This window comes from Lindgomyces ingoldianus (genome assembly GCF_010093535.1).
Source record: "Lindgomyces ingoldianus strain ATCC 200398 unplaced genomic scaffold BDR25scaffold_95, whole genome shotgun sequence".
Lineage (NCBI taxonomy): Eukaryota > Fungi > Ascomycota > Dothideomycetes > Pleosporales > Lindgomycetaceae > Lindgomyces > Lindgomyces ingoldianus.
In genome coordinates, this window is record NW_022985256.1 from 199 (window position 1) to 7,673 (window position 7,475).

Consider the following 7,475-nt stretch of genomic DNA (forward strand, 5'->3'; position numbering starts at 1 on the left):
ATTCCAGTCGTTCGCTGCTCGCTTAGCCGACGCGCTAAACAGAATAAGGAAGTTAGGGTTACGGAAAGCCAGCGATCCGTGGCCATATATCGGATAGGGTTGTAGGCTTCCTACATTGCAGCCACCTAATGCTGCTGTAGTTCTGTCTAATAATAGTGTTTTTTAGTCTAGGGAACTTTTGCCTAGTTAGTTTAACTTAGAAGGCGCAAGTAATACTCCTATAGCGCCTTCTAGGCATTCTTTAGGTTTATAACAGGTTCCTAGGTGTTTTTACAAGTTAGGTATTCTACCTACTTTATTAGGTAACAATTTTCTTTCTTATCTAAGATCTTTTTAACTTTATATTTAAGTTTCTTTTTATCTTATCTTTAAGTTGCTAACAGGATGTTCTTAGGTGCTAGTTCTAATTTAGAAACATAGAACTATAAAAAGATTTTTATATCTTTTAGTAGTTTAAGCTTGCATGCTTCTAGGCAGGTTTAGATAACTTTATAAGGCCCTATTTATTTCTTAGCTAGCTTCTGTGCTAATTAAGAGTTTTTAAAGTTTATAGTGTCTAAATATATATAATTATAGAGATGTATTTCTAGCGCTGTTTATTAGTGTTAATTTACTAATGCTTCTATAGCTTTAACTATAAGCTAAGCTTTTTTACCTAATTTCTAATATATTTCTAATAGTTATGTTGTCTAGCTTAGGGCCTTTAGTAGATCTATTAGTTAGGTTCTAGAAAGCTTATATCTATAAGAGTAGCTAAAATTTGCTTTGTATAGAGTTATCTTAGTTAAGGTAGATTATGTAGTGTTAATAGCTAACTAGGCTATTAGCAACTATTTAGGCTAATTTATTTATTTATATAAGATGTATTTTTATAGATACTTTTCTATTTTTATATTTATTTGTTCTGTTTGTCTATCTATCTAAGAGTAGTAGGCTATAGAGAGTTTATAGGTTATCTTAAGGTGTTAGACTATAGTTGTCTAATACTTGCTAGTAAAAAGTTTGTCTTTGTCTAAGATAATAATCTGTAAGCATTTATAAGTTATAAAAAGATTCTTTTTTATCTTAAATATAAATTCCTTTGCTATTATACCTTTTTTTGTTACTTATATAAGAACAAACTTTGTAGTTTTATTAACTACTACTGCAATTATGTTACTGAGCCTTTTAGTGCTAGGTTTACAGGATAGTAGTAGTCCTATTATAAAGTCTATTATTATTATAGTCTAGAGTTGTTTAGGTGCTGCAATTAGCTAGAGTTGTCTGTATAGTTTATGTCTTTAAAAGTTATTCTTATTGCATAGGTTGCATTTCTATAGTACCTTAGTACATAAGTGTTTTAGTTATAAGATGTCTTTAAAAATTACTTTCTTTATTTTTCTTTAAAGTAATCCTATTCTAGGGTGTCTAAACATTAGGGCCTTATAATATTCTTTAATAAAGTTTTTTTATCTATGTTTAGTAATTATTAAGAAGCAGATTAGTCTTTCTAGTTCTAGCCTATTATATACTAGACCTTAGTTAGTTTTCTTAAAGATTATAAACTCCTCTGTGTTTACTTCTAATTTATTAAAATAGTTAGAATGTCTACTAAGAACATCTACTTATTAATTACTGCTTCTAGAGATGTGCTTAATAATAAAGTTAAACTATGCTAACTCTATTGCCTATTATATGTGCATTAGAGAGAGTTTCTTTGTTGTTAGAAAAGTTACTAAGTTAGCGTAGTTAGTATAAATAGTAAATTATTGTCTAAGTTTTTATAATTTAACTTCCTAATTCCTACAGGTGTTAACTATAGCCTTAAGCTCTTTGTCTAGTATAGTATATTTTTATTCTACTAGAGCAAACTTTGCTAAATAGTATGCTACTAGGTGCTAATAGCTGTTCTCCTGTTTTTATAAAAGGGCTGCTCCTTTAGCTTGTTTTAAGGTGTTAGTGTGTACCTTAGTTTTAAGAGTTAAGTTATACATTCTAAGGACTAGATAGCTAGTAATAATTTTTTTTAATTTCTTAAAAGATTAGTTTATTTTAGTTGTTTACTAGAACTTATATAATACTTTTTCTTTTATTGTAGTGTTAGTAAGTAGAAGTGCTATTTTAAAGTAGTCCTTAATTATTCTTTATACATAGCCTGTTAGTCTAAGAAATCCTCTAATTTTAGTAACAGATTTAGGTACTAGCTATTTAAGTACTTTAGTTACTTTTTTTAAGTCTATTTTTATCTAATCTTAGTTTATAATAAACCCTAAATATTTAGTTTTTTATATGTTAAATTTGCATTTTTCTAGTTAAAGGTGTAAGCTATATTGCCTAAGGCGTTCTAACATAAGTTTTACCTTTAATACATAGTTATTGCAGCTTTCTTTAGTGTATATTAGTATATTGTTAAGGTATACTAGTATAAATATGTTAAGGTAAGAGTTTAGAGCTGTGTTAATAACTCTCTAGAAAGTTGCAGGTGTGTTAGTAAGCCTAAAGGGCATAATAAGCAATTTATATAGTTCTCTAAGAGTTCTAAAGGCTATTATCTATTTATGTCCTTATTTAATTCTTATTTTATTAAATCTGTCTTAGACATTAAACTTAGTAAAATGTTTAGTTCCTTTTAGTTAGTTTATAATATCCTAGATTATTAGAAGGGGGTATTAATTTTATATAGTGTTGTTATTTAAAGTTTAGTAGTTCTAATATACTCTTACTTTGCTGTTTTTCTTTTTTGTAAAGACTACTGCTAATGCTACTAGGCTGTTACTTTTGCAGATATGTTCTTATAATAGCATTCTATTTACATACTCTTATAGTGCGTCTTTTTAGGCTTTAGTTAATAGTTAGAGTTTATAAGCTTTTAGCTAAGGTTCTAGTTTAAAGTTTATAGCATAGTCCTATAGCTAGTGCAGGGGTAATTCTCCTAGGTCTTCTAGGGTTTTAAACATGTCTTTATACTTCTTATATTCCTTAGGCAAGTTTCTTGTTTTGTGGGCAATCCTGTAGACTTCTACTTAATTAAGGTCTTGTTCTTTTTAGAATTCTTTAAAGAATATTTTCTCTAATTCCTTTTTTATTAACCAGACTGCCTAAGCCTCTAGTTTTTAGTAGGGAAACTTTTTTAGTTTTCCTTTTTTAGAGAAATATCTACTTTCTTCCTTTACTTGCTAGTAAAAAGTGCATAAATTGTTATAGCAAGCTAACTATGTTATTCTAGCGTGGTCTTTTTTTATTGCTAGAGTTATAGTTTGCTAGTTAATTATTAGGTTGTGTTTATAAAGCTAATTATATCTAAGTATTGCTTAGTACTTTCCTCCTAGTAGCAGGATGTTAAAGGATATCTAATTATTAGTTTCTTTAGCTTTTATAATAAGTTTATAGGTTTTAAGTTGTATCTATCTTACTTTATATTTAATTAATAAAGCGTCTGCTAGGGTTACCTTAAAGGGTTTTTTTTTAGTTCTAAAGGGTATTTCTTTTTAGTTAACCTATGTGGAGTTAATTACTATAAAGGTGCAACTGCTGTCTATTAGCGCAAGGCCTGTCTATTTTTGTTCTAGGCAGGAGAGGGTTACTTCTATAGTTAGGCTCCTGCCTAATCCTTGTTTTACAGCAACAAGGGTGCAGAGTTTGTAGGGAGCTTTTAGGTAGTCTATACTGTTGTTTTCTTCTACTTTAAAAGCTTTCTTTTAGTAGCTTTTAATTTAGTTAGATTGTATTTTATATTCCTAATAACCCTATATTATGCATTCTGCAACAGTGCAGTGTTAATCTTCTACCTTGTAGTAATACAGCATCTAGTTGTTTTGTTAATAGGCTCTCTACTAGAAGTAGTAGAATGCGTAGTTTGCTTAATTTTTGCATTCTGTCTAGAGCTTTTGTTTGTGCTTAGTTCTAATGTTGCAGTAGGCGCACTAAGGCATTTTGCAACTTAATGCTATTCTAGGGAGTGTGTTGTTTGTAAGCTTACTTACCTAAATTCTATATAGCCACTAGCTAGCTTTATGTTTAGTTAGCTAGTGTTTTAGGCAGTACTTGTTGACGCATAGATACTAGTTGTAGGGGCAATCCTTAAGATTATTCTAGACTAGTATTAGTTGGACCTGCATCCATCTTAGGTACTTCTTTGTTTGTACTATTTGTAAGGGGTGGCTTTAGTATGCACATTAGAACTTGTTGTGTCTTTTGCTTCTATATAAGATGCAGTATCTGTTTTGTTAACAAATTTCTAGGTCTTTTTGTGTGATGGCTAACGCTAGGGGAGGTGTGTCAGCTCTCTGATTGCAAGGTTTTAGGGTTATTAGAGGGGTGCATTGCTAGTTAGGGCCTTTTCCTTTGTTTAAGTTCCTTGTTGTTTAGCACAGCGTAGTGGGTTCTAGTGATTTCCTTAATTATGCTGTAGGTGTCTGCATTATTGTTAATGTGTACTTTGTACATTATTTTTCCGCAATTTTATAGGTTGTGGGTGTCGCCGCATTTCTAGCAGTCGCTGTGGTTGAATTGGTATTATAGTTCTTAGGCGGAGATTCTGGTTATTAGTTGTCCTAGGGGGAATAATTCTTTCCCTTCTTTTATGTTTGCAACATACGTTGTTGCTTGCGTGTAGCCTTGCCATCCTTTGTGGGTAGCTGCTTGTTCTAGTGCCTTGAATACGTTGTTGTTGTTCTAAACTTTAACCTTCTAGTATTCCTTTAGGCATCTATTGGATTTGTGATTGCCTCTGCATTGCTAGTAGAGGTTTTTGTTTAGTCTGTCTAGAATTTTAGGTCCTGTTAGACCCCGCTCTATATGTATTGCTTTTATAGTTAGTCCTTTATTTTTATTCTTCTAGTTACTAGAGTCTGGGCACTCTCTTCTATAGTGTCCTACTTTTCTATAGTTAAGGCACGCTCTTTCCTTAAGCCATTTCTGTTGTTTAGTACTTAGTGGCGGCCTATTACCTGTTCTAAACTTGCTCTTTTTCTTAGTTAAGCCCTGTGTATGTTTAGCATAACTAAGATCTATTGGTTTACTATTAAACCTTTAAGCCTCCTTCTTTCTCTAGAATACTTCTGGTTTCCAGGGTGTCATGCCAGGGCGCTTTTCCTGAAGACGTTCTCGATGTTGATTATTGTACGTGGTCGCCCTTTTTACGTATTCTTTAAATTCCTCTGGTTTGCTGTAATGCATGAATTTGTCTTTAATTGCGTCGGATAGTCTGTTGTAAAACATTCTTCCGACTGCTGCTTCGTCAGTCCATCCGCTGATGGCTAATTGTTCTCGGAAGCGTGCCGCGTATGATTGGACGGTGCCCTTTCCTTGTCGTAGGGTGTCTATTCTGTTGACTGCTTTTTCCTTCTGATTAGCTTGGCCATAAATTGTTGTGAGGGCTTGTTTGAAGGCGTCTAAGCTCTGAAAGATTTCTTGGGTGTGAATGGGGGGAATTTCTCTGGTTACTTTGTGTTTCATCCAATTGTCTGCGTGTGGTTGGAACCAGATAGCTGGGGGTCCTTCTAAGTGAAGTCCCATCCATAAGATCATTTCCTCATCCGTTTAGAAGGCGCCTTTGTTGTACTGCATATATAAGTGGCATCGAGTGAAGAATGGCTTGAGGTCCTTGGCCGTGCCGTCGAATGATTTAGGTGGGGCTAGGCGTAGTGACTTCTTTGACTCGATGCTGGTCTTTTCCTTGGCAGTGTTACGGAGTTCGGCAACTTCCAGATGGAGGGCGTGAAGTTGTTGGACATGTGGTTGTTGTTGAAGCTGGGTCCTGAGTGCTTCGATTTCTTGACGGAGGTATTGTATTTGTCGCGTGTGTTCCTCCTCATTCCTAGACGGGGTTTCTCCAGTGCCGGCCGCACTGGTTCCTGTCATGCCGATATCAGGGGAGGTGTGAGGTGCCATACTTTTTAGAGAGTTGGTGATCAATGTTACAATCCTTACTCCGGGGTTCTGGTAATTTCCGGAGTACAACGGCCTATATGATGTTAGTGGAGAAGGGGTGAGAACTTAGCTGGATCAGGTGTACGGTCTGTTGAGCAGAGTGAAGGATAGTCGGGGTTTGTGAGGCAGGCTGTGGTTTGTCCCTATAGCTGTATGGGTAGCGGGGCGTTTACCGGTCGGGTAGACAAGGGTTGGAGGTATATATGTTGCAAGATATACAAGGCAGCTTAATCCTCTTCGGAAAGGATTTAAGCTTCTCAGTCTATTGTAGAGAATAAACTAAACGTTGATCACGACCTTCAAACTATGGTCGAGATCAAGATTATATACATAAGGTTTGCATGCGTTTGCATGTTTTGCAGGCTTTTGCATGCACTGCCTGCATTTACCTGCAACGCCTGCATTGCCTGCAATGCTCTAGTCCCTATTGGACAGTGCATTCCGCCAAGCATTTATCCATAAGATGGCGCCATTCGTCTTCCGTTCGGTCATAAGGTCCGCTGATCGCGGGGTTAACTGTCCTCCATCCACTATGCTTGGGGCTATGTGCAATAGCGAGCTGAGTCATTACGGTCTGTTCGTTGGCCGTAACACCTAAATTGTGAACTTGTTTAAATCTATTGCCTACTAACCTACTACCCTGTACCCCCTCCTTCGCTTTAGGTACCCTGTAGTCAGGTACTTATACTGAATACCCTCCCCCCCCTCTAACCCCGCCCTCTAGTTGTCCTCCTCCTTCTTAAGCTTAACATAAACTCTAAGTTTTAGCAAGCACCTTATTCTAAGAGAGTTATCCGCCCTGTTACAAAGCTAGCGCTCTACGCAACTTCTGTAGAAGCTTAGATTACTTTCTTTTACTCTTATTTACTTTTATTTTCTCTTCTTTACTATATTTAATTATAGTTTTAGAAACTTTAGTTAATAAGTTTAATTGCTACTACAAACATATTACTAAAATACTCGCCCCATACCTGATACCTATGCCGCTTCCCTAACCACGCTGCATACTCTCTCCAGTCTCCGCCTAGCTTTCCGCAGTATCCGCACTGTCGGATAATCCTAACTGCCCAGCCATCCCCAACAGCAGCTGCTCGTACCAGCGGTACTACTACATTCGGCCATTGACACTTTGCTGTAACGTCCCTGCCTGTAGCGCAATATCTCTAACTAACAGAGCAGCGTTGAGAACTGTTCTTAATGCTGTTGTTGCGTATACCCTTTTAAAAATAGTCTATGTCAACCCCATGCACGCCTGCCTGTGCTGTACACTTCATTGTCTTGTGCGTCTGCCACTTGTCCCGCCCCAAGTTGTCTAGCACCCAGCATATAGCGCATCCTGCCCGCACCTTGTCTATTATCTCTTAAACCTGTTGCCACTCAGTGCTTGTCTCCTGCTGTGAACGCTTAAACTCGCGGACTCCCTCTCCACACTGGTCACATCTAGCAGACTTAATGTCGTTGCACGCTACAGCCTTGCTGTCTATGTACATGCTCATCAGCGCTCGTCGGCACCCGCGGCCTGTTAAAAACAACCCCATGGCCTGCACGCATAAGTCGTCGCTGTG